Raw genomic sequence first — 27,512 nt, forward strand, 5'->3', positions numbered from 1 at the left:
CTGCATTGAGCAGGGGGTTGGACTTGATGGCTCCTTGCAACTCTACTATTCTGTGATTCTATGATCTCAGTAATCCTTGCAACAAACCTACACAGAGGTCACTATCATCCCCAGATTAAAGGTAAGGATTGGGGCTGAGAAAGAAAGAAAGAGCCTTGTCTTACAAGTTTGTGGCTGAACCAATTTTTGAGCCCAGGGCTTCCTGGTTTATAGCTTACACTCTCAACCAGTATATCCCGATTTCTTGGATGAGTTTCAGTTGGTGCAGCTTGAGGATGTTGACAAGGTGCTTGGACAGGTTCGAACAACCACTTCTGTGCTGGATCCTTGCCCTTCTTGGCTAATAAAAGCTAGCAGGGATGGAACAGCCGGCTGGGCCAGGGAAGTGATTAATGCCTCTCTGCGAGAGGGGGTGGTCCCTGGCTGCCTGAAAGAGGCAGTAGTGAGACCACTCCTGAAGAGACCCTCCCTGGACCCAGATAATCTTAATAACTATAGGCCGGTAGCAAATGTTCCATTCCTGGGCAAGGTCCTGGAACGAGTGGTTGCAGGCCAGCTCCAGACACTCTTGGATGAGACCGATTATCTGGATCCATTCCAGTCGGGTTTCAGGCCTGGTTTTGGCACGGAAACAGCCTTGGTCGCCCTGTGTGATGACCTTTGTCAGGAGAGAGACAGCAGGAGTGTGACTCTGTTGATTCTCCTTGATCTCTCAGCGGCTTTCGATACCATCGACGATGGTATCCTTCTGGGGAGACTGGCTGAGTTGGGAGTGGGAGGTACTGCATTGCGGTGGTTCCACTCATACCTGGCAGGTTGCCTCCAGAAGGTGGTGCTTGGGGAACATTGCTCGGCACCCTGGACACTCCAGTATGGGGTTCCGCAGGGGTCAGTTCTGTTTCCCATGCTGTTCAACATCTACATGAAACCGTTGGGTGCGGTCATCTGGAGCTTTGGAGTACGTTGCCATCAGTATGCTGATGATACACAGCTCTATTTCTCCTTTTCATCTTCTTCAGGTGAGGCTGTCAATGTGCTGAACTGGTGCCTGGCTGCGACAATGGACTGGATGAGGTCTAATAAACTGAGGCTCAATCCAGACAAGACTGAGATGCTACTAGTGGGTGGTTCTTCTGACCAGATGGTGGATGTCCAACCTGTTCTGGATGGGGTTGCACTCCCCCTGAAGGAGCAGGTTCATAGCTTGGGGGTTCTCCTAGAACCATCTCTGTCACTTGAGGCTCAGGTAGCCTCGGTGGCACAGAGTGCCTTCTCCCAACTTTAGTTGGTGGCCCAACTATGTCCCTATCTGGACAGGGATAACCTGGCTTCAGTTGTCCATGCTCTGGTAACCTCCGAATTAGATTACTGCAATGCATTCTATGTGGGGCTGCCTTTGAAGACGGTTTGGAAACTTCAGCTTGTGCAAAATGCAGCGGCCAGCTTGGTAACAGGGACCAGACGGTCCGAACATATAAAACCGATTCTGGCCCATTTGCATTGGATGCCTGTATGTTTCCGAGCTCAATTTAAGGTGCTGGTTTTAACCTATAAAGCCTTACATGGCTTGGGACCACAATACCTGATGGAACGCCTCTCCCGATACGAACCCACCCGTACACTACGGTCAAGATCAAAGGGCCTCCTCCAGGTGCCTACTCCAAGGGAAGCTCGGAGAGTGGCAACAAGGGAGAGGGCCTTCTCAGTGGTGGCCCCCAAATTATGGAATGATCTGTTTGACGAGGTGTGGCTGGCACCAACACTGTTATCTTTTCGGCGCCAGGTCAAGACTTTCCTCTTCTCCCAGGCATTTTAGTATGTGTTTTAAATTGTTTCTATATTGTTTTAAATTATAAAATTGTGTTTTAAATTGTTTTTAAAATATGTGTTTTAAATTGTATATTTGTTTTAATGTTTTTGATTGCTGTAAACCACCCAGAGAGCTTCGGCTATGGGGCGGTATACAAGTGCAATAAATAAATGAATATCACACCAACTCTAATCCCACTCATTTCAACGAGCTTAAGTATGCACACCTTGTGCTGCTTTGTAGTGATAATGTTGACTGATAGAGAAACTACAGTGTTTAGTCACGAAAAGTCAAAGAGATGCAAATATTCTTGCAAATGTCTAATTTGTGCACATGAGTACTTTGGGTTCTTTTTCTGAGAACACAGCTGAGTCAAAATTTCTCAGCAGATAATGTTCTTTTTAAAAATGTTTCTTTTTTGAGATTCTCCTGAAACTGTTGGATAATTCAGCTCTACCCTGGAGAATATTCATTGAAATGGCCTTTCCAATTTTCATATCCATGGATTTTGGGGGTAATTATGGATCTTGTATTAACATTGTTTAATAGTATTCTGATATTGTTGAAGGAAGCAATGGGCTTGGCTTCTGTTCCTTCCAGTTTTCCTCTGTTAGCCTCTTGCTTCCTTTATTCACTAGTATGAACTAACAACAGAGTTTCATTCAACAGTACATAAGCTGAATTTTCTTAGAAGACCATTTTCTGAGAAACTCTTGAAGCTCCCCGTATAACACAGTGGGAAGGAGAGCCTGGCTGGGAGTCCAGAGTCTGTGAGTTCAAATCCCCGCTCGTGTCTCCTGGGTGTCAAGGGCCAGCTAAAGATCACCCCCACAGTGAGTGGCTCAGGGTTTACATGCCCTGCCACCTGTGCAGCCGTGGCAAGCTGCATAGTCCCAAGGAGCCCAGCTGCCCTCCCAGCTGGCAGTTGCGGACAAGGAAGGGGCTGGCTTGTGCATCTGTGGCAAGTTGAGCAGGCCCTAGCCAGCTGAGGAGGACTAGCCTCAGAGGGAGGCAATGGTAAACCCCCTCTGAATACCACTTACCATGAAATCCTATTCATAGGGTAGCCATAAGTTGGGATTGACTAGTACATTTACATTTACATACCCCAAGAACATTAGGCAAAATGACTCCCTCCCACCTCAATCTTGTAGCTCACAAATAAGTTGGAAAATTTTGGGAGGCCATTTTTACTCACCTCTGAGAATATGTATGAGTAATTTTTAAGTCTGTTCCCAGCAGCTAGATGTTGTCAGGGTCCAAAGGAGTACATAAAATGTTTTGCCTACACAACAAGGTTTTTCAGGTCACTTCCTTAATCCTACAAAGGACTGCTGCCTATTTAGGATTTGATTGAATCTAAGCTTAGAAAGATGCACATAATATATAGCATAGACAAGTTAGTAGAATCATTTGTATTTTCCCTATATTTTTAAATTAGAAAAAAATAACAGCTATGATAGAAAAAAGAGGTTTATGATGACTGCTCCTGATCCTTTTGAAATGCCATTTACTCCTCTAAATTACCAATATATGCTTAGATATCCACATATCAAACAAGGTTCGGGAACTCCATTCCCTCAGGGATAATCTGTTGTGGGTGCAGGCTGGAAGTGGGTGGGGCCAGAGCCCAAAGTAGGCAAGGTCACCCCTTGCTATTCTTTCTGCCATCCCTTTTATCTCTCCTGCCAACCCTCCTCTCTCTCTCTCTCTCTCTCTCTCTCTCTCTGCCCAATAGGCTGCTGAGGAAAAGAAAGATTGCTCTTGCCAGTGGTCTGAACTGAAGGCTTTTGAAAATAAGCCAAGGACTGCACAAAATTAGGCCAAGGCCACATGTGGCCACAGGGCCACAGGTTGCTTACCCCTATACTAGAGTATTCATTTTGATGGGCAATATGCAGGTAGAGCTCATGGATGAATTGTACCCAATGGAAGTCACTAACCTTAACTGTCAAGATGCTTGATGGGAGGTTTTTTATACAGAGTCTGAGCTGGTTTTGTTTGTTTGCCTCAAAAAAAGAAGAAGAAAAGGAAGGAGAAGAAGTCAAAGCAACACTGTCTTAATGCTTTCACTTGGTGCTAGTAGTCTCTGACAGCAAAGGAAGATGTGAAACATGCCACCATCTGACATCATGTCTTTCATCAGGGATTCCTTTTGAAGGGTTAAGTAAGTCTGAACCAGGAAGAAGAGCATAAGACAGCCAGATCAATTTTTGCCCTTACAATATTCGAGAAAACAGTCAGACTTTGGTTATATATAAATTACTGTAGGTTAAAAATATTGAATTAAGAAAGACTTTCTTATTTTCTTTGGGAGCTTGGGAATGCTGCAAGATGCAGCTTCCAATTTCTGTCAGACTTTTTTGATCAATGAAACTGAGATCTTGCTTTGCTGACACTCCAAATGAGGTCTTCTGGATTTCATTTCCTAATATATTTTGGCCTTACTTGATATTGTATAAATATTATTTTTAAAGGTGACAGTATTGGCATGCATGCTATGTATGTTGGTGCTTGATAGTCCTCGTGATCACTAGGCAAGCCTGCACCTGATAAATTGGGTGGCTGTAGCCCTATTCAGACATGTGTCTGACTTAGGGTTGCCTGTCAGAAGCATCCTGAACCCTAAGATTTCAGGGCCGGATCCTAATGTTGTCATGGGGGTAGGCCCTAATGATGTTATTAAGGATGATACATTAAGCATCAATCATAGTTGCTTGGAGCAAATTCTCTGATTGTAAATTAAGAAATCATAGCTAAATGAGGGGGTTCCCAGGTCCAGCTGAAGTGACTCAATCATTCCTTACCTGCTTAGGAAGCCTGGGTAGGGAACATTTAAACTAGCCTACTGGCTTCTGACAAGAACAGTTTAAGTGCCCTCAGGCCAGACCAGTCACCAGAAAGCCATTGTAGGAAAAAGGGAGCCTAGTGTTGTGGAGATGTTAGATGAGAGCACTTAGGAGTAAAGATGGATGCCCCTGAAGGCTGCAATTGTAAACACACTTACTAAGGGACTAAGCCCCATAGAACTCAACAGGACTAAGTAGATATGGTTAGGATTGTGCTGTTGGTAAGGCATAACTAGGAATCCTCTGCAAAGATATCGGTATCAAATCAGGGTTAGCAACCCCCTGCCTGGAATGCCCTGCCTGCCTTTTAATGTGACTGCTCCAAACTTCTTTACAGACTTGGCCCTGAAAGGTTTGAGGAATGAGTAAGAGTTAAGATTCTCTATCCTTTCCTGCCTACCCTGTGGGCTGCTATAAACTAGCTTTGACAGCCAACCCAATTCCAGTGAGTAATAATTGACAAAGAGAAAACACACACAGTTTGGTCTACCTTCACAGGCAATAGCTTGGGAACACCACACTTCCCAGTATGTGAATTCTCTTTTACCACTATTGAGCAAGAAACAAACCATCATGCAAACAACAAGGTGCATCATCAGTAGGTTTAAGTGAGTTGAGCTGAGGGCATGGAACCACTGTTGTTGCTTCTGTGGATGGAAGGGAGTGAGGTCAGAGATAAATAAAATGCAAATAGAAAAAAAAAGACACTGATGATTTCCTAAATGCAACATCATTTCATTTTTTAATTTGTATACTGCCTTTCTACATCACTGCCCTCAAGGCGGTTTACAACCATAGAAATGACAAAAATATACAGAAGTAATCTTATTTATTTATTATTTGTTTTATATCCCACCCTTCCTCCCAGCAGGAGCCCAGGGTGGCAAGCAAAAGCACTAAAAACACTTTAAAACATCATAAAAACAGACATTATAATACATTAAAACAAAACGATTTTAAAAACATTTTAAAAACTTTAAAACATCTTTAAAAAGGGTTAAAAACATATTGTTAAAAAGTTTTTTAAAAAAAATATATTAAAAAGCAATTCCAGCACAGACACAGATTGGGATAGGTCTCCACTTAAAAGGCTTGTTGAAAGATGAAAGTCTTCAAAAGGCGCCAAAAAGATAACAGAGATGGCACCTGCCTAATATGTAAGGGGAGGGAATTCCACAGGGTAGGTGCCACCACACTAAAGGTCCATTTCCTATGTTGTGTACAACGGACCTCCTGATAAGATGGTATCTGTAGGAGGCCCTCACCTGTAGAGCTCAGTGATCGACTGGGTATATAAGGGGTAAGACGGTCTTTCAGGTATCCTGGTCCCGAGCTGTATAGGGCTTTGAACACCAAGACTAGAATTTTGAACTTGGCCTGGTAGCAAATGTGTAGCCAGTACTATTCTTTCAGCAGCGGGGTGACATGTTGGCGATACCCTGTCCCAGTGAACACTCTCGCCACCGCATTTTGCACCAGCTGCAACTTCTGGACCAACCTCAAGGGCAGCCCCACATAGAGTGCATTGCAGTAATTGAGCCTAGAGGTTATCAGTGCATGGACAACAGTGGTGAGGCTATTCCAGTCCAGAAATGGCTGCAGCTGTCTTACCAGGCGAAGCTGGTAAAAGGCACTCCTAGCCACAGAGGTCACCTTGGCCTCTAGCAACAAAGATGGATCCAGGAGCATACCCAGACTGTGACCCTGCTCTTTCAGAGGAAGTACAACCCCATCCAAAGCAGGCAACTGACCAATTATCCGAACTTGGGAACAACCAACCCACAGTGCCTCCATCTTGCTAGGATTCAGACTCAGTTTATTGGCCCTCATCCAGCCCACTACCAAGTCCAGGCAGCAGTCAAGGGCTTGTATGGCCTCTCCCAATTCAGATGTTACAGAGAAATAGAGCTGGGTATCGTCAGCATACTGCTGACACCTCACCCCAAATCTCCTGATAACCGCTCCCAAGGGCTTCATATAGATATTAAACAGCAGTCACACTCCCCCTGTCCTCCCAATAAAGGTCATCCATAAGGGCAACCAAGGGTGATTCAGTCCCATAACTAGGCCTGAACCCAGACTGGGATGGGTCAAGATAATCTGTTTCATCCAAGAGTACTTGCATCTGCTGCGCCACAACCCTCTCAATCACCTTCCCTAAGAAGGGGGTATTTGCTACTGGTCGGTAGTTATCACAAACCAATGGGTCCAGGGTTCTGGGCTCCTCCAACGCCACAGCTGAGATGACCTCCACCAGTTCGGTCACAGAAGCTGCCAGGCAGCAGGGTGGAGGGTACACCAGCAGCAACCCTAGTTTACTGTCTCCTCAGTGCAACGCCAGGTGCAGGCCCTCACAGCCATCTCCAAGAGAGAGTGCTTTCCTGGTGACAGAGATGGAAGTTCTGTAGACCACAGCAACTACTCCTCCCCATCCCTGCATCCTATGCTGATGCTGCACCGTGTATGCAGGTGGGCAAAGTTGGGTCAGATCAACTCCCCCAAACTCACCCACCCAGGTCTCGGTAATGCACACTGAATCGGCACCTTCATCCATGATCAAGTCATGGATGAGAGTGGCCCTATTATGTACTGATCTGGCATTAAACAACAACACACACAGGCCAGTGGGCACAGCAGATGAGCAACGAGGAACCCATCCATGAGAGGAGTGGCAGCAAGGAACAAGGCACATATTGCCTTGCCTTTACCTTCTATGGTAATTCCCCACATCCCCATGGCTATACTTCCTTCTGCCTGTAATCACTGAAATTGGGGTGGCATCACCCATGTTCCTCCATACTAAGACTCCTCCTAAACACCTAATAGGGCCCAACGCGAGCCTACCAACAAAGGCTGCCAGAGCGAATTATCCTAGTAGGCCTCTGCGAGGATTAGGAACAGCCACACCCATTCAAACCTTTTCACACAGGGCGCTTCTACTCCCCCTCCTGTCTCACACCCAGGGAGGGCCAGCCTTTTGCCAGTTACAGACTCTCACTCTGAAGGCATCTGGCAACTTTCTGTTAAAATATCTAAGTAGTTAGGCCAAGCGGAATTAACCGAAAGTTTTTTCCAATAACATAAAAACGTTAGATCAGCTCTGGCCATTAAGGAAGGGGAATTGAGTTCAATTCTCAAATAAGCTGCTGGAGTGCCTTTAAGAAGACCTAGGATGTGCTTGTAAAAGATGTTTTGAATTGGCTCTAGGATTAGGCGCAAGGAAGGGCCCCAAATCTCACTTCCATACAAAATTGTCGGGAGGATTAAATCAGTATTAGTTTCCTACCATATAAAAGCAGTGACACCTAAGTAAGCCCTGCCTAATTGCTTAAAAAAGGATTGGAGGGGGTGAGAAAGATTTACAAAACAGTCCTTTCGATGTTCTCTCAAAAGTCCTATTGATTTACAGCACAATCCTAACCATGTCTACTCAAAAGTAAGTCCTCTTGAATTCAATGGGGTTTACTCCCAGGTATGTGGGATTAGCATTGCAGCTTTACTCCCAGAAAAGTGAGCATAGGATTAAAGCTTCATATTGAGAAGGTTTTCAAAACTGGCTATGAATTAGAAAAATAAACTGCCCTCTTCAACAGCCCAGCAAAATTTAAACTTGTTCGACTCCTTATAATTAGAAAAATAGAACGCATTGTAATGGCATAATATGCTGCAGTATGTACACATTTTCAAATTTCTGTTCAGAAATTATTTGAATGATAAAATTTATAATACGCTATTTTTGCAAGTAATTAAAAAACCTCTGCATTTACACTTTTATTATAATCATAACTGAAATTGTTTACATGCCTACCAAGATCTTGCTGTGATCTTCAGTTCTAGATTTCCTGCTATTCATTGTAGAATGGCAGTCTTGCTACTGCTGAAAGTTATACACTCACTCAACTTCTGATATGCAGACAAGCAAGAAAAGGAAACTGTTTTCAGAATTTGTTATTGCCTGGAGGTCGGCAAATATTTCGTCAGTCACAACCCTAGCTGCACTTATTGGCTAGGAACCTGAGGGTGGGGATTAGAGCAACCAGTACTAACAGAAATTGCATGAGGGTGGGCGGCTGACATTTTGGTGTATACAGTAGGGCCCTGCTTCTCGGTGTCCCGCTTCTCGGCTTTCCGCTAATACAGCGCCAGAGGTGCATCAGCTGGAGGGGGGCTGGAGCTCCCCACACTCTAGCTGATCGCGCCAGAGGAGGGGAAGATCAGCTGTAGCGCGCTACAGCTGATCTTCTCCTCTTCTGGCATGATCAGACTCCCCCACTCGAGCTAATCGTGCTGGAGGAGGGGAAGATCTGATCTTCTCCTTCTCTGGTGCGATCAGTGGGTTAGGTTCCAGACCCCCGCACTACATCTGATCTGCTTTTTGGCGGTTTTTGCTTTTTGGCGGAGGTCTGGAACCTAACTTGCCGTATGAGTGGGGCCCTGGTGTATCTCTTGAACCAGACCACCTTGAAGCTTTTTTAAAAATATGAAAGCTGAGAGCATGGAGATTGGGGTGACTCACCCAGAGAGGACCCTCAAAAACCAGAGTCTCTGGGAGAAAACTGGAGACCCAGTAACCCTAGTCTGATTCTGTGTGTGCTAAAAATGTAGAGGGGACATAAGCATGAATGCAAGCCTCACCACCAACTCTTCACGTGTGCCAGCTTCACTTCAGACCTTCCCGTGTTGAGAGATAAGGTCTGAAAAGCAATTCTAAATGCATGCTGCACTTAGAATCCGCCTCTCCCCATGAGTGTGATTGCAGCCACCTCTTAGTGTGGAAAGCATGAAGCAGAGGTGGCACGTTTGGCAAAACTGGGGGTGCAACTTGCATGTGTGGTCGTGCTCCTCCCCACTTTTAGCACACATGGTGGTGGTGGTAGTGAAGTAACTTCTAAATGTGATCGCTCACTAGAGACAGGAGAAGACGTGCTCCTTAGTGGTAAATGCCTGTCCTTAGCATTAAACAAAGCATCATTATATCTTATGGGTCATGAGATGTGTAGTTTTGAATTATGCAGAAAACTACACATCTCACGCTCCCCAGCAGGCCTCTTCTCCCTCTAGCAATCCACAAGCTACCCTCTCTTAAAGTAGGATTCGTTTTGTTTTGCTTGGGAAGAGGAGAAATGAGAACTGGGAGGAACGGCTGGTTAGGAATGGCAGCAGGAATTTATTCCATTTCAAGCTGGATCCAAATTTGAAATTGGCCCAAATCATATAGAGGAATAGAAGGTGGAGAATGCTGCAGGTAGCTGGCCACATGCAAGAGACAATTTTTGGTGCCCCTGTAAAGCACCAAACAGGAGTTTGAAGTGTTGTGGTGAAAACCACTTGATCTAATTGATCAGCCACAGCAAAGAAGCATGTAGTATAATCTTCAGGGAAATTATTAATAAAATTTCAGACACTTTCCTCAAAATGTGCTCAAAACAACGATACAGATAAAATCAAAATGTCATTTAAAATAACCACCATGTTGCTATCTGTGTGAACAGATAATTCTGAATACTTTACAGGAGTACATAACTATCTTTTTGGATTGTTTCCATAGATGGTAGAAAATCATCCCAGTATGCCTGTTTTGACTGGTTCTTCCCTGGGAGGATCCACCACAAATTACTTTGCAAACATGTTTCCAGCTATTGAGAGGCTCATAGTGCATTTATTAGCAGTAATATAACTGCCAGGTTTTTTTTGTCTATAGCTATACTGAAAGCAATTTTCACTATTGCTATCAGCAATTCCACATGGCCACATTAATAGCACCATGCAGGAGATATTTGCATATTATGTGAAATTTGCCTCTCTCAAACTTTTTGTGACTGATACTGAAATTGCAAAACAATACTTTTGTTGCTGAGGTTTGTGATATATATTTATGACTTCAAATTTAAAAAAGAAGATACATACCACAAATACAGCCACTTCATCCAGTTCTCATTTTTAAATAGTTTAAAAAAATGAAATACACATTTAATAAAAAAGGACTAATATAATAATATATATTTTCAATAAGAAGTTAGGAAGTTGTCCACCACATTGACTAGTAGGGAGGCTATTAAAGGAATCAAGGGAAGTCTTGGCTGGTTTCCCCTTGTTCTACAGCTCCTGCAAAAGCAGCAGTTTGATTCAAGAGCCATGAAAAGAGAGTCTACCAACTCCCATTGTCCCTGATCATTAGCCATGTTGGCAGGGACTTATGCAAGCTGGAGTCCAACATCTGAGGAGCACCATGTTGCCTACTCCTGCCTTTGACCTTTACTCAAGCCATTGTCACAACTCCTCTTTAGGCTTCATAATCCTCTATGCAAGTAGCATTGTATGGGGAAGAGTGGGGATGAGCACACTGACCTTCACCACCTCCATCACTATCTCTGTAACTCTCTGCAAGTTGGAGGACCAACTTCTAAAGCAGGAGCCTCCATCATCATGAAGACTCCTCACATGATTTAGGTTCCACATTGACAGGAGGCTCCTCACGTCAGAAGATCAGCCTCAATGTACTCGCATGGGGACTTGTAATGGATAAAGAGGGCTACAGTAATGGGGTAAGTGGCTTGATTGCAGAGCTGAGGGATAGGGTGAGTGAAACCTGTCAATCCCCCTTCCCTAAAATACTGATAGGAAATCAAGGGCAGCTTTAGCCTCAACCAAGTTGAGTGTCTTTGTGTCATTTATTTAATAACATTTGTTTGTATGCTGCTCCATAAAGTTCTTCAGGTGGCTTTCAATCAGTCGTTTAATCAACCATGGATGGATTAGACAAATTCATGGAGGAAAAGGCTATCAATGACTACTAGCCATGATGGCTATGCTCTGCCACCATTGTCAGAGGCAGCATGGTTCCAAATGCCAGTTGCTGGAAACTGCAGGAGGAGAGAGAGAGAGCTCTTGCACTCAGGTCCTGCTTGTGGGTTTTTCCACGTGCAACTGGCTGGCCACTTTGAGAACAGGTTGCAGGACTAGATGGGACATTGGTCAAATCCAGCAGGCTCTTCTTATATTCTTATGTAATCAATCAATCAATCAATCAATCTAAAGACAGTTAAAACAAAGTAAAAGCAACATACAAACAAGAAAACAAAACCTCCAAGATCACAGTTGCACCATATATTTAATCCACATTTCTTCCCCCAAAGAATTCTTGGAACTGTAGTTTAGTGCCCACAGATCTACAATTCCCAGCACCCTTAACAACCTAGAACTCTCAGGATTCTTTGGGGGAAGCCATGTGCTTTATATGTATAGTGTGGATGTGAACTAAGAAAGCCAGACTACATGAGTTATTTAAACCAGCTAGGTGAATAGAAAGGTCCTCACCTGCTGCTGAAAGGACCACAAGTATCACCCTGGAAAAACCTCTCTGATATGACTGTTCCATGGCAAGGGTGCCACTACCAAAAAGGCCCTCTTCTTAGTAGCTGCTAAACAAATTCAACTATTCACCCAGGCAAAGGCCTCTGAAGATCTTCTGGCTTAGGTACAAAAGTATGGGAGAAGGTGGTCTTTCAGGTAACCTGGTCCCAATCTATTAAGGGCTTTGAAAGTTAAAACCAGCACTTTAAATTGGGCCCAAATGGACTGTGCCTTCACAGGCAAGCATACTTCAGAAATTTAGTATGATCAAGAGACAGAAAAGTCACACACAATAACTGTTATAATGACATGTATATGTGGAGGAAGGCCTGTATATTAGGTTACATGCGTTCTAATATGTTTTCAGTATATTGTCGAACTTAATTAGTTTTTGATTTATTTTAAATACCTGTTTTTAACTGTTTTTACTGGTAATTTCTATGTTTTCTATATTTTTGTAAACCACGTTGAGGTTTTCAATCAATCAATCAATCAATATTACAGGGGCACTTATAGGGAAAACTGCAGCCATGTATTGGCCTTGTGGAAACAGCTATCCCTCAATGTAATGCTGTTCCTATGTGCTAGTTTTAGTATGGTAAATGGAAGCCAGTTGTACATCCTGTTCTCATACATGCGCGTATCACAGTAGCATTTATAAGCTCTCACATACTGTTCTACACAAGCCGTGATTGCAATCCTAAACTCACTTTCCAGGCGATAAGACTTATTAAACATTGGGAATCCTTTCTGAGTAAACATTCATAGGAATGTGTTGTCCACCTAACAATTGGTCACTAAGGTGAATTGTGTACTGAGACTTTAAATGTTTAGAATGCGCATGACATCATGAAACTCAGTCAATGATGAAGGAAGAGGGCTGCCTTCTTTTACCTCCAGTTCCCTATGACATTATAACACCTCAGACAACTTAGGAATTTACTTCATGATATTTGTTTACTTTTGAGTTGGTACATTGTTGTAGCAAATTTACAGCATGACTATTATTCAGGAATACCTCATTCATATCTATATTATAGTGAGTATCTAACTATGCTAAGCCTGCCTTTGGCTTCAGTAATATAGATAAAAGCTGATTTCCTGTGTATATTTGGAAATGCCATTTAGGTTTATTATTAGATGTGTACTTTTCTCTTCCAGCCCACATTTCCTGTTTGCTCCTCCCACTAGAAATGCATAATACTGACTTAAAACATTTCTTCTCCTACACTTTAGAAGTATAAAAAATATTCTGATAAAATTAAGTGGTGCACTTAACTATGTGCTGAGATATCCCTAGATCAGAAAACATTAAAGAAAGCACAAAGCTGTGCTGTTAGAAGAAAAATGTTGTGTGAAGTGGGTGAGGGGAAGCAATGTGGACTTTGCGGGATGAAACATGGGGAATGAGGCTCAGCTGCCTGCCTGATCTCTCCAGCTTGGTCAATCAGGGCCAGATGCTGAGGTGCCCATTCAAGGTGGCCATAACTCCTGCAAAATGCAACACTCTACTCCCTTGTCTGCTACTGAGCAATGTAGGATTAGCTATTTGCAAGTGGAACTGAATGGAATGTTTGATTCCCATTTATCACTCTCAGGGCTTGCTGGGGGAAGCTTCACATTGTTTTCAACCTTGGGTCCCCTGACTACAACTCCCATCATCTCTGACCACAGGCTAAGCTGGTTGGGATGGTGAGAGATAGTTCACCAACATTTGGGGACACAAGGTTGAAGGATAACCATACAGATGCAGAATGTAAAGATTGTATCTGGTTCTCAGAGATAGATACAGCTGTGAGGCTGGTGGTTAGTTAGCCTATCTCACCCCTCAAGTTTCCAAATGCTGCCTCCTACAGAGTTGTTGTGTCACTTGACTCTGGATTTCCTGTACCAAGTGGTCTTCTCCTGGACCCACTCCACCATGAAATCTGGACTTCCCCTGCTCTTGGGGCTCTCTCCAGAGTTTAGCCCTGGAATGAGCCTGGCTCTCCAGAGCCTCCACATCCCTCTTCAGTGTGGCCCACTCTGTAGTTCTGAGCCACCACCTCTAATCTCAATGTCTCACTCTCATGTTCTCAGTCTTGAACTTCAACCTTTCCTGCCTTTCCTTCCCTATCCTTTGTAGTTGCCATGCTGCATATTCCCTCCCCCTCATAGTTCCACTTACAGCTTTGCCTGAGCATACCACTCCCACTCTCAAAATGCCCTACAGCTTAAAGCTGTACCATGACTCTTTTGGAGCCCTCCTCTGCTCTAGGGTTCCTTCCCTGAAACACCTATGCCATTCATTCCTAACATGGCCACAGAATGGGATTTTTTTTCACCTGTTCTGTGCTATTTCATCAGTGGGATTCAAGAACTGGTTTCCATTGGTATGCACCCCCCAATAAATAGGCGGCAAGTTCAGTTTACGCTCCAGCAAAGCAGAGATGTAGTGAGTGAGTAACCTGAAGAATTAGTCTGGTGAACTGAGCATTATCTAAAATAGCCTTTCAAGGCATATAAGTCAAAAGTGGCCTAGAGTTGCTGGCTTAGGAACTGTTGCATGCCTCCTCTGCATAGCTTACAGATATGTGAGTGGTGAAGAGCAAAGACCAGGTATATCATTGATCTGATTTAGCAAATACATACCTTGGTAGCAAGTACATACCCACACTGATTTGGGAGAGGTTGTACTGAATTAGGTTAACGTGTTAAAATGTTGCCGATCAGAAGAAATGTGAAGTATGAAAATTAGCCCCACATTTCAATCCATTTTCTGTGTCATGTGTTTTCATTCTGGGGGATGTGAGGGCTAAATTAGATATTTATATCAAGGAAGTCACAGCGCAATTAGAAATATTGTTACAGAAGAGGTGACCATTCAAGAAAAAAAGTAGCAGTCCCTGGAAAACATATCCACAAAACTTTAAAAAATGGTGATTCTGTTAGATTAGAGTTCCATTGCATGTTTTGCTTTTCTGACTTATGAAAACATTTTCAGAAATCCGAGTTACAATTCCTGGTTTTCCATCAGGGGCATCATTTTTTTTTTTTTAATCAAATCTCCCTCTGTGAACTTTTACATCATCTTTGACTATCTACTGTTAGTTTGAGGCTAAAGTAATATCCTATCTAGAGATGTGGCAATATATTTCAGCTGACTTTCTGGTTGTGGTCAAAATGTGCAACTCTCTTTCCCATCCTACATCTACAAATGTGTACAATGAAATAGCTGTGGATTTTAGAAGATATATGGTTCTTGTGTAGCTATTTTTACCTGTACAAAGCTTCTGCAAAATGTTGCCTTGTCACAAATCATCAGACACTTGAGGAATAACATTTTATACCCACTTTATGCAGAGATAAATAACTTTGTATGGCACAGGGATAGGAGAATCAGGGCCAAAATGCAAAGCAAAAGGGAATTACTGAGAACAGCATTTTTCATGACATACAGCAATTAGCCAAAACAGATAATTTTCCAGCTAAAGTGTTTTGAAAGCAATAAAATATAGGCTCATTAATCTTCTATTGTTCCATAGAACACATGTGCATAGCGCTCGCCAACAGCACACACTTGCATTCTGACATGTAGCTTCAAACTTTCACAGCTTCAGCCCGAAGAAAACTGAGCTGGGATGGCAGGGGAAAAAACCAGAAATGGAAAGCAGATAACAATAAAACAAAGGAAAGGATGAAAAATAAACTGCTGAAATTCAGGTGTCCATTCTCCAAAAACAAAGGACACGGTGAAGAAGGAAGGGAAGTTTACCAAGACTTGGAATGGAAGAGAAATTAAATTTAGCTCACATTTAACTACAAATATATCCAATTCACATTTTCCAAAACAGTGTAAGAACTCAAACACAGCCATCCTTCAAAATTCACACTTGTCCTAAATTTGTGATGCAGTTCTCCAAGCAATGTTTACAGAAAGGCATATGTTAGGGGAAAGTGTGCATAAAAATGAATATACTAGTGAAAACAGCATAGAGAATGCATTATACTAGGGACAATTGCTAGCAAAAATGTGTACATTAATCAAAACTGCATACAAAAATGCATTTATTAAGAGAAATTTGTATTTAAATGCTAATGAATTTTCATGAGAACTTTTTTTAAATAAAAAAATTGCAAATTGCTGCAGAAATGTAGAGAGAACTGAATTCAGAATTGGAAAATGAGAAACTGAGAGAACCAAAATTGACAGTTCCTTCCATTGCTAACCATGACACTACAAGGGAATTTTAGATATATCCTAATATGTCTTCAGAAACTAATTTTGGAAAGCAACAAAAAGGCTTTACATACTGTACAATGAACACGGCAATTTCATTGAGAGGTGCTCTTGCAATCCCCCCTTTTTACTTCATGTATGCAAAAGATTATTACCACTGATTTTATATTTTATATGTATTCAAGTATTCTTGTAACTTTTCCTCCCCAACGAGATACCAGAAAAGTAAGACGACTGGTGGGAATTTTGTAAAGCCTAATCCCAGATCAATTAAGCATTCATAATATCAAGAATATCTCAAATCCTTTGTGTTCCACAGTCTAATTTAGTGAAGTGAAGAACCTGCAGGTGGAATTTCATTTCCAATTCAGTTTTCTGACCTCCAAGCAGTAGATTTCAGAAGATGATCCTTCTGTCTGTTCAAAGGTTGAGTAATTCCATTTACATTGTCATGTCTTTAGTACTGTCTATTGGTCACTTTAGTTAGAGACTGATACGTTTTTGTGTTTGTGTTCAGTTTGGAGATGCAGTGCTTCATGGGTTTGTAGCCTTAGGGAAGCCTATACATTATGCCTTATGTAAACATCACATTCTAAGCCATTGCATTATGGGGTTTCCATTCTTAAGTGTACAACCCCGTTCCGCGCCCGGGACTTACCGGGTGAAGGGGTGAGTTTGTGGCTGAAGCCGAGCCGCCATCTTGGGAGGCACCTTTGGGGGTGATTGGCGGTCCGGGGGCCTGCAGCTCAGGGCTATACGGTCCAGGGGCAGAACACGGGCCACTTTTGGGGCCAACGTGCCTCATCTGCTCAGAGTTTCAGGGCTCTGGGGGGCGGTGATGCAGGTTGGACCCCCTACACATCTTCAGGGTGTGGCCTGAGCTGGGGTCTGGCACAGGGCAGCCCCGGGCTCAGGCAGGGTTTGGTTGCCCTATAGCTGCAAGCAGGCTTTGCCTGGATCGGCAGAATGCTCCCACACTTTATTTTCCCTCTGCAGGTTCATTATTATAATTGGCTCTGTTTAATAAAGTGGCCCATGATTCAACCCAATGAACGGTGTCTGTGTTTATTTCGGCAGTAGGCCGCAAACACTTTGCTGCATGCAATCTAGGTTTAGCAAAAAGCAGGAGATGGTTTGGCATGGAACATTAAAATATTGTGAGATGCAGCAAGATTTAAAGTGTGCTTATTACTTAAGAGCACAGATATTACATGAACATATAATACAAGTCACTTTGACAATGATGACAGTGTACAGGTTTGGAATGAACAGATGGTAGATTAACTGAAAGTATGCTGGATTTAGTTATGGCTCCCAGAATTATTGAATCAGGACAAGGTCAGTTGGGACCCTGATGCAGTTCCCAAAAGAGGTCTCCTTCCTCCAGAAAGGAATGCATGATTTTTTTTTTTAAAGTATTGAATTAGTATTTATTTAATTAATTAATTAGATCATTTGTATGCTGCAATACATTCATACTCATCTGAATGGTCTATAATTCTGGAAAAAAACTAGTACTGTAAAACAACAATGATAAAACAATGGCAGATTATACATTAGAAAAGGCCAGAATAAAAATAAATGTTGTAAATAGGTGCCGGGGTATGTGGGAAATGACAATGAGCTCTGCAAAGCAGGAACCTACCTTACAATGAAACTTTTCTTGCCTTTGCTGCTGCAAAGTCATTGATTATGCCCTCATACTGTGCATAGGACTTGTTTCTGTACTCATCACACCAAAACATTCAGTCTTGCATTCAGCATGCTTTTCCTCAGTTCATTGTGTCATTTTTGAAAACAATATCACAGCACTGTAGTTGGTGATAGGAAGGCACAGGTAAATTCTGAGGGCAATGTCTGCATTTGGAAAACCACCCTCCATTTTGTTATCTCTTATAATTTTTAAGGATTGTAGTGGCAAGTGTGACTGTCTCACAAAGCTTTTAAACTAAAGAAATTCTTCATGAAAATATTTATCAAGAGTTTTTGGGTAATATTCTTGTAAATTTGCAGCAGCACTAAGGATGTGTTCATTTGACATCTTAATACAATTGCTGAGGAATGCAAACTTGTCCAGTGCAGTTTTGTAGATATTAAGACATAAACCTATGCAATTAGATAACTTATCAATAGTTGGATAAAATGATTCTACTCTAAACATTCATTCTTTCATGTTTCCCCAGGCATGAGCTTGCATAAGTGTTTAGTTCTTTGGATTTTGAATACTCTCTCTACCACATCACTAAGGTCAAGTGCTTGTTGCTCAAAGCATTGAAAGCATCCACGAAAAACAGCAAGGTAGCAAAGCAGCAAAGACTGAAGAAATTAGCTTACAGGTTTTGGTGATTGTTACAGACACAGTACTTTCTCACATAGCACACAAAGCAGGATGTGAGACCAGGAGGCATTTCCTGTTGTTAGCCTCCAGAACTTCAGCTTTTTCACAGGTAGATTGTCTATGAACCTGGAGGCTCCATACAGCAATCTGGTCTAAATATTCATTGGTGGACACCAGGTTCAGACTACTTTTAATTAAACTCAGGGAGGATGAACAAACAACAGAAAAAGGTTATTGGTCTCAAACCCTGCTTATGGGATTCTGATGCATCTGACTGCCATTGTGGAAAGCAGGACTAGGAACAGCTTTGGTTTCATCCAGTCTGGTTGCTTATAGATTCAGAGGAACTTCCCCTGCCATTTTTTAAAAATTATTGCTTCTGATCTTTTTTAATAACCTGTGATCACACCTTTATTTATTTATTTATTTTAAAATATTTCTATCCTGCCCTTCTACCCTATAAAAGGGCACTCAGGGCGGCTTACAAAAATAAAATCAAACACACACATAATAAAATTGTTAATAGTAAAATCACAAAAAATTAAAATACATAAAATACAATTAAAATATATAAAATACAATATATATATATATACACACACACACACACACACACACACAAATATATACATATATATATAGGGAGTGGTACTAAAGGGACTACACCTTGTTGCTTCAAGAACCCAAGCAAGCTTCTACTGTTCTGAAGCAGCAATATTTTTAGTTTGCATGCTATACTACTGAGAGAGAAAACCCCCAAAGCATTTTTTTCCCTATTCTTGAGCCAAAAAAGGCTTCCAGAGTGGCTTGCAAAGATCAGCAGTAAGACAAATGATCACCAATGATAAAACCTTAGATTTGAAATTTAAATAGGCCAAATTTGTCAACAGTTCAAAGACAAACACTTTTAACTAGGACTGTACCAAAACTCATTTTCCAACTTCTCAAAAGATGTTGTCCTCTGTGAAAGGAGTTTCTGTTTTTATACTCCATTTGTAGGTCCTTTTAAAGTTTATTTAGAGTTTTGGTGGTTATGCGGCTTATTTATATGTTATATTTATACCCTGTCATTCCTGTTTATCATCACAACAGCCCTGTGAGGTAGGCTATGCTGAGAGAGACTGGTCCAAGTTTATTTAGTTGGCTTCATGGCCGATAGGGATTTGAGCCCATGTCTCCCTTGTCCTAGTTCAGCACACGATCTACTACACCACACTGGCTCGCTGGGATGAGCTTATTTTGTCATTGCAAGGTAGCCAAATGTGGTGTTTTTTTTTCTTTCCATTAAACATTTTTCTAGTGTTTGCAGCCTTCCTGGCTGCCTGAAATTCCTGAACTGAAAAAAACAACACATGGGAAGAATTACCTCATGATATCTTCCTCTGGACTTTAACTGAAGCATGAGAAGTTGAGGATACTGGCTATGTAGTGCTTAAGACAGATGCACTTATTGATTTTGTTTTTAAGGAAAGTCCTTCCCTTTACCTTTAAAAAACTTATTTTTAAAAGTTTTTTTAATTATAAAACAATTAACAGGCTATCAGCAGCTTGTTAGATAGTCTTCATGGCTTCTTGCACATACAGGAAAGCCCAGCTGAGGTCATCATAGGTTTACAGGAAGTGCAGACACCGGGGAAGGTTCAGAATGCAAACTACTAGACAAATGATCTGTAGAATAAAAGAATACTCACAAAACCCCTCAGCCATGTCAAAAGTAAGGCATGTGCAACAAAACCTTCATATCCCATCCATGTGAATTTCACTGATTCCCTCCCCCCTTTTGATAATTTCTGAATGCAAATTCTTTTCATGTTCATTGATGGAAAATGGTTGAAAAAAAGGACAGAAGACATTGCCCCCACATCCAAGAAGACTCGTGACACAAGTTGGAATAATGTTATATTTATTAAATATAACATTCTACATCAAATGCAGATAAGCCAATTCATCAGATTAAATTGCTTTGGGCAGGTGAGGCCTCCTACATATGTGGGAATATTCCCACGCCTTCTAAAGGCAAATAATTCTCTTCAGACCTTAACTCCATAGTCAAGGACATGGGGGAAAACCTCCCTCCTTGCTGCTGAAGTCAGCTGTGGTTCCAACCTCTGCACCATGGCCCCGCCGTACGGGCGTTCACCATGATGCGCAAGCAGGTCCCACAAGGACACTCCTCAGTTCGCCACCAGGCATTAAGCTTTGATGGTTCCCTGGGGAGTGCCCCTTACCTGTATACCTTAACCACCTCCAAATAACCCAATATACCTCACCTGCCCGAATTCCATGCCAGCCAAGCTAAAACACCACAACCCATCCCAACAAGCCAATTGAATTAAACCCAAGCAGTATGGAGTAGGCAAAACCAAAGGGATTCTGAAATCAGATCCCCCCCAAAAAATTCCTACTCAGCCCCAGTACGGCGACTAGCAAAGCCCATACTGACGAGGGTGGGAGGGAGGGTGCCGCGAGGCAAAAAAGGCAAACACTGAGGGACGGAGCGGCTTTAAATACTCCGCTCAATCCCGAACCTGATTGGCCCCTTTGATCTCACGTGGCACACTAGAAAAGCTTCGAGATCATTCACGAGCCTTCCCTTACATTTCTGGTGGAGGCAAAAACACCCCTTAAAAGGAACGACATTGCCCCCACACCCAAGAAGACTCATGACACAAGTTGGAATAATGTTATATTTATTAAATATAACATTCTACATCAAATGCAGATAAGCCAGTTCATCAGATTAAATTGCTTCGGGCAGGTGAGGCCTCCTACATATGTGGGAATATTCCCACGCCTTCTAAAGGCAAATAATTCTCTTCAGACCTTAACTCCATAGTCAAGGACATGGGGGAAAACCTCCCTCCTTGCTGCTGAAGTCAGCTGTGGTTTCAACCTCCGCACCATGGCCCCGCCGTACGGGCGTTCACCATGATGCGCAAGCAGGTCCCACAAGGACACTCCTCAGTTCGCCACCAGGCATTAAGCTTTGATGGTTCCCTGGGGAGTGCCCCTTACCTGTATACCTTAACCGCCTCCAAATAACCCAATATACCTCACCTGCCCGAATTCCATGCCACAAGAGGGGATCAGCTGAAGCTTGGTCCCCTCAACCCAAAGAAGAAAACAAACTCCCAAAACCCCACCTAAGGTCCTCTAGAAACAAATCACACCCCTGTTCCAAAAGATGTACACCATCATCCCAAAACAATTGCGGGGAATGGAACTTGATCCTATCATGGGATATGGAAGCCCCACCAAGGGATAAAACCAATTCCCTAACCTTCCTATTTACCCATTTACGAGACCTATCAATCCTATTTGGGCGTAGTGCACCCCTCCACACCCGTCTCACAAGCATGTCTGACCACACCAATATGAGATTAGGGTAGGACCGCATAAGCCATGTGAGATCATGAGTGACCTTGAGCAGCAAGTCCATACCAGGCCGCTGCACAAGGTCATTCTCCCCCAAATGAATTAACAAAATATGAGGCTGGGCCGCTGACGCCATGGTTCTACACACCAATGGCAACAACGCGTCCCATAACATGCCCCTCCGTGCCTCCCAACTAACTGTCGCTGAGGCAGAAAGGTGCAGCTGCGTCCCGGAAAACGACGAAGAGGCCCTCCGATGCGCCCAAAACAAGATGGAATGGCCACACAGGACGATCCGCACAGGGACTGGAAGGCCTAAAATACCGAAACAGAAACAAAAATAATATCTTTAATACCGGACATAAGACTGGAAAGCGGAAGAATGCCATCTGCCAATCGCCTGGATATCGCTAACGCTCATGCCTACGAGGGCCGCGGCCGTGACCGCTCCAATCCGAAAAGAATGCAGCCCATAGACTCCAGCATCGCGACCAGTGGCCAACAAGGCCCGCCGAACAATGGCCCAAAATTGGAACTGAGTCAGGGCAGAACCATCCGCATGTATAAAAAGATAATGCAGGTCCGCTGGCCTATGAAACAGGAATTGACGCATTGCAGACACAGGGCATAATTCTGGAACCTGGCAGCTGCGTAAAGACACAATACTGCCACGGCACTTCTGATCAGTCTTAGAGACTCGTAGGGTAAACCTAACCGTATCAGCACCTAACGTGCAATCGCCAGAGCATAAGGCCCTATAAGACACATCGCACTTAGAGAGGACTAACACTTCACTAGGGCGAAAAGCACCATAGAACATCGTCAGACTTACTGCGGCGAAAAAGTGCGCCTCATACAAAGATGAGCATAGAGAAAGAAACAAAGCCAGGATCTGGAGGAGGACATCGGGCGTGATTGGCCTCCTCCGGTCAGCGGGCCTGGGAGCGGAACGCGACCAACCCTCAAGGACCTTTCTGACCCTAAAATCTACAGAATGATCCGGCAATCCTCGTGCCTTGGAGATAAAGGCCAGCGCAGAGAGGTGCCCAGCGATAGTAGAAACAGAAATGCCTTGCCCTTTTAAATGCAACATATACTGCAATAAGTGAGCCACTGGAATGGGCCACGCCATAGGTAAATCAGCGCTGAGTCGAAAAGCCTGGAACTTCGCAACAGAGCGCTCATACGCTTTCTGAGTACTGGGAGCGAGAGCAGAAGCAATAGCAGCCCCAACTTCTAAACGCCAAGGTTCCATAAGAAAGGTGGGACCGGGACCGGGTCCAAAGCTGCTCCAGGTGCAAGCTCCCGAAAGCGCGCCATCTGTAAGCGGGAAAGAGCATCACCAACGCAGTTTTGCAAGCCTGGAACATGCCTAGCAATGAAGAGGATATTAAATCGCAAACATTGCAACACGAAAGCACGCACAAGGTGCATTACACGAGGAGATTTGGAAGTCTGGGCATTGATGACACACACAGTGGCCAAATTATCGCACCAAAAACATACTGTACGGTTCTGTAATGCCAGCGGCCAGATGTGGACTGCCATGACTATTGGGAAAAATTCCAAGAATGTCATATCCCCAGTTATCCCAGATGCCTGCCATTGGGTAGGCCACCTATCAGCGCACCATTGTGACCGGAATATTTCACCAAAACCTGTGCCCCCAGCAGCATCAGAATGTACCTGCAATTCAGCTTCCAAAAGCAATTCCTCGCGCCAGAAGGAAAGACCATTAAAGTCCTCCAAAAACGCAAGCCACATATGTAAATCTGCTCTCATACCAGCAGTGACCTGAATAAAGTAAGATCGGGAACGCACTCCTTTCATGGCGTCGCAGAGACGCCTGAGAAAAGCATGCCCTGGGGAAATGACTTTAGAGGCAAACACCAGGTGTCCTACAATTTCCTGCAATTGAGCTAATGTAATCTTTTTTTAATACAATTACAGCCCGAAGACGCTGCCTTAAGGCAAGCAACTTGTCCTGTGGCAAACAGGACGACTGAGCAATCGTGTCTAATTGAATACCTAAAAAGGTAAGTGAGGAAGAAGGGCCCTCGGACTTTTCGGGAGCTAAAGGAACACCCAATTCAGTGGTTAAGGCCTCAAAGGATTGCATCAGATGTAGGCAATGGGTAGACCCTGCCGGCCCAACAAACAAAAAATCATCGAGATAATGAGCTGAGAGGGAAGAAAAAGTCCTCCTGCGCAGTGCCCACTCTAAAAAGGTGCTAAAAGCCTCAAAAGCAGCACAAGACACTGAACAGCCCATTGGCATGGCCCTATCGACATAGAACTGGCCTTGAAATTTGAAACCCAATAAATCTACATCGTCAGGGTGCACTGGTAAGAGACGAAAAGCGGATTTTATATCACACTTAGCTAATAAAGCGCCCTTACCAGCCCTACGGACTACACGCACGGCCTCATCAAAAGATGTATACCTAACAGATGCATGACTTGGGGAAATGCCATCATTAACAGAAGCGCCCTTAGGAAATGACAAATTATGTATCAGGCGATATTCGCCAGGCTGCTTCTTGGGAACAATGCCCAAAGGAGAAATTCTCAAATTCTCCAATGGAGGAAAGCAGAAGGGGCCAGAAATGCAATCGGCACTTATCTCCTTATAGAGTTTAGCCAACACTATCGGGGCCATAGCTGTAAGAGAGGGCTGATTCGCTGACGAAGTAGCAACCCTGGGACCCTCAAAGGGTATGCGGAAACCTTCAGTAAAACCTCCCAGCAGAAAACGAGCGGCACTCCTATTAGGGTAACCTGCCAACAATCGAGCCAGGGGAATCAATTTAACAGGGCTACAGGCCTTGCGACGTACTGCCACTATTGCCAGACCCACGTTTGGGATGCTGGTGTTCCCCTGTACCCTGGCGAGCCTGCCTGGCACACTGGCAGGAAGAACTGAGGCGGTTGCCACCACACAGTCCACAAGCGTGTCAGAACCTACAGGGCCGCCTGAAGCATCGGCCAGTGCTGTTAAATGTCCAACAGACTTGCTGGGATTGAACCCACTGCCCGCCCTGGCCAGAGCCAGCAGCGGAAGTCTGTGCATGCGCTAACAGGTGTCCACTATCTGCTCTGTCACCAGGAGTAGGCCTGGCGGAGGTCATGGAGCGAAGCCACAAACCCGCATGCTCTATGTCCCAGCGGAGGGTGGGATCCAGTGCCGCCCTCTGCCTAAAATTTTCATCATACCATAACCAAGCGGTTCCAGAGAATTCTCAAAAAGCACGATGAATAATATCTTGATATTTTATCATAGATAGGGCCCTAGAAGGATAAGCCTGCGTCATAACTCCCATATAAATGGTATAGGCATTTAGCCAATTAGGCCAAACGCGATCAACTCTCTTTTTTGTGGCTGCCTCCCGTTCCTTTACATCCTGACCTTCCTTAGATTTAAGCTCATTCTCACGAAAAAGGAGAGTAAATAAATAAATATACTCTCCACGCCAAATTCTTTCCTTCGTTGTAAGTAATAAATGGTCACCCAAAGGAAGGGAGTTATCGCCTTGAGGGTAAATACCCTGTGGGAGAGGCAAAGAAGAAGAAGATAGATTCGATGGAGCAGCTGATGGCTGCCATGGAGTCACAGCGGCAGCGGGCCAAGGGAGCTGGGGTTGATGTGGGACTAACACCCCCCCATGAACACCAAAGGTTGGGAAACACCTGGTAGCTGAGAGCCGGCAGAAGGTGAATCTATAGGAATGACACCTGGAGCATAACTGTGTGTAACGTGTGCATGTGGTGCGAATGACTCACCCGCGTATGCAGCTGGAGAAGCAACCAGCAGCGAAGTCACACATGCAGCGGCTTCAGATGACACGGGTAGACCACCAGGCTGATTAGACTGAACCTCTCCTGGAATTGGCCCAGCAGGAGCTGGGAGAGTAATCATCGAAGAGGAAGATGTAGGCGGAATCGCAGGCAAAACAACTGGAGACAAGAGAACCGAGGGCTCCTGGACGGGTGCTGCAGCCTCTAGAATGCCAATCCTGGAAACCAAAGAAGCAAGAATACTGGATTTAGAACTCTTTGCTGCCAGACGAGCAGATTTCTTACCTGAAGGGGCGGTACTGGGCCCCGCCCCAGCTTCACGCGGCTGCAAACGTTCTCTTTCCAAGGCATCCACCCTAGCCACCAAAGCACGAATTGTGCCCATATCCTCCTCTTCGTCAGATGATTGGGGATGTTGAGCTGGAGGGCGCTTAGAAGCCTGCCTCACCACGCAAACGCCTTTCTTTTGTTGGACCTTCTTGGGCGGCATGCTCAAACCACAGCACCAGAAAAAGCAACAGCGAAAACAACAATTTAATTAATTAATAATTAAAAGCAACAAGGCAAAACAGCAACCAACTCAAAACTGGATTAGAAAGAGAACTCACAAAGCTCAAACAAAAAAGATAAATGTGGAAGCAACACCAATACACGTCCCTCTATATCCTCCTATTTATTTATTTATTTATTTATTTTAATATATATTATTAACCTATTATTAACTATTAATTCTAACTATTATGTAATATTATTATATATATAATTTCTATTATTTATTTATTTTTATTTATTTATAAAAAAAACAGGGGAGGATCAGAAGAAAATGGTTAGATAGAACACAGGACTCAAGATAGGGGAACAGAATATATTAAAGCTGCTAATGTAACTAAGCAGGCAATTGAAACAGCAGGAAAAACTTCAAAATAGTACAAAGCACTAAAAGAAAATACTAAAACTGCAGCCTAACAATAAAAAGACAAAGAACTATAAGGGAGTGCGTGAAACGAAACAGAGGAAATCACCAAAACGGAAATATTATGCGAAGTAGGAATGTCCCCAACCGCCAAACCCAAAAGGAACAGTACAACTTAATTCAACAGACGCCTAAGCGCCAGGATTCAAACAGGAACGATCAGCTGGGAAGCGGCAGGAAGCCACTGAGTGCGTGAAGACGCCCGCAGCCCAGCTGATCTGCGGTAAACAAACCAGAGGGAACGATCTAGCTGGAACAATTGCAGAGAAACGGAGGCAGAAGCACACAGCAACGAAAGAAACAGCGAGAACCGGTCCAAGCAGCCACAAGTCGGAGCCCTTGCCAGCGCAGACCACCAGAGTTGCCGCGAGGCAAAAAAGGCAAACGCTGAGGGACGGAGCGGCTTTAAATACTCCGCTCAATCCCGAACCTGATTGGCCCCTTTGATCTCACGTGGCACACTAGAGAAGCTTCGAGATCATTCACGAGCCTTCCCTTACATTTCTGGTGGAGGCAAAAACGCCCCTTAAAAGGAACGACATTTTTGGCACAGCGCTACTTATAACAGAACAGTCCACATTTTTCACTTGTACCACCTCTGAAAATTTAAAGCCACAAATAGACACTAGAGGGGTGTACAATGCCAAAGGTGGATGTACCACACATTGCTGTGATACTACATACCCATAAAGCTCAAACAGTGATGTGTGCTGTATGTTATGGGCACTTTCTGAGGGATTCTTCTGAGTGTATTGAACATTCTATTGCCCTAAGCAATAAAATTTGATTTCCCCTATCTT

Source organism: Rhineura floridana, chromosome 5 (genome assembly GCF_030035675.1).
Source record: "Rhineura floridana isolate rRhiFlo1 chromosome 5, rRhiFlo1.hap2, whole genome shotgun sequence".
In the NCBI taxonomy this organism is placed as follows: Eukaryota; Metazoa; Chordata; class Lepidosauria; order Squamata; family Rhineuridae; genus Rhineura; species Rhineura floridana.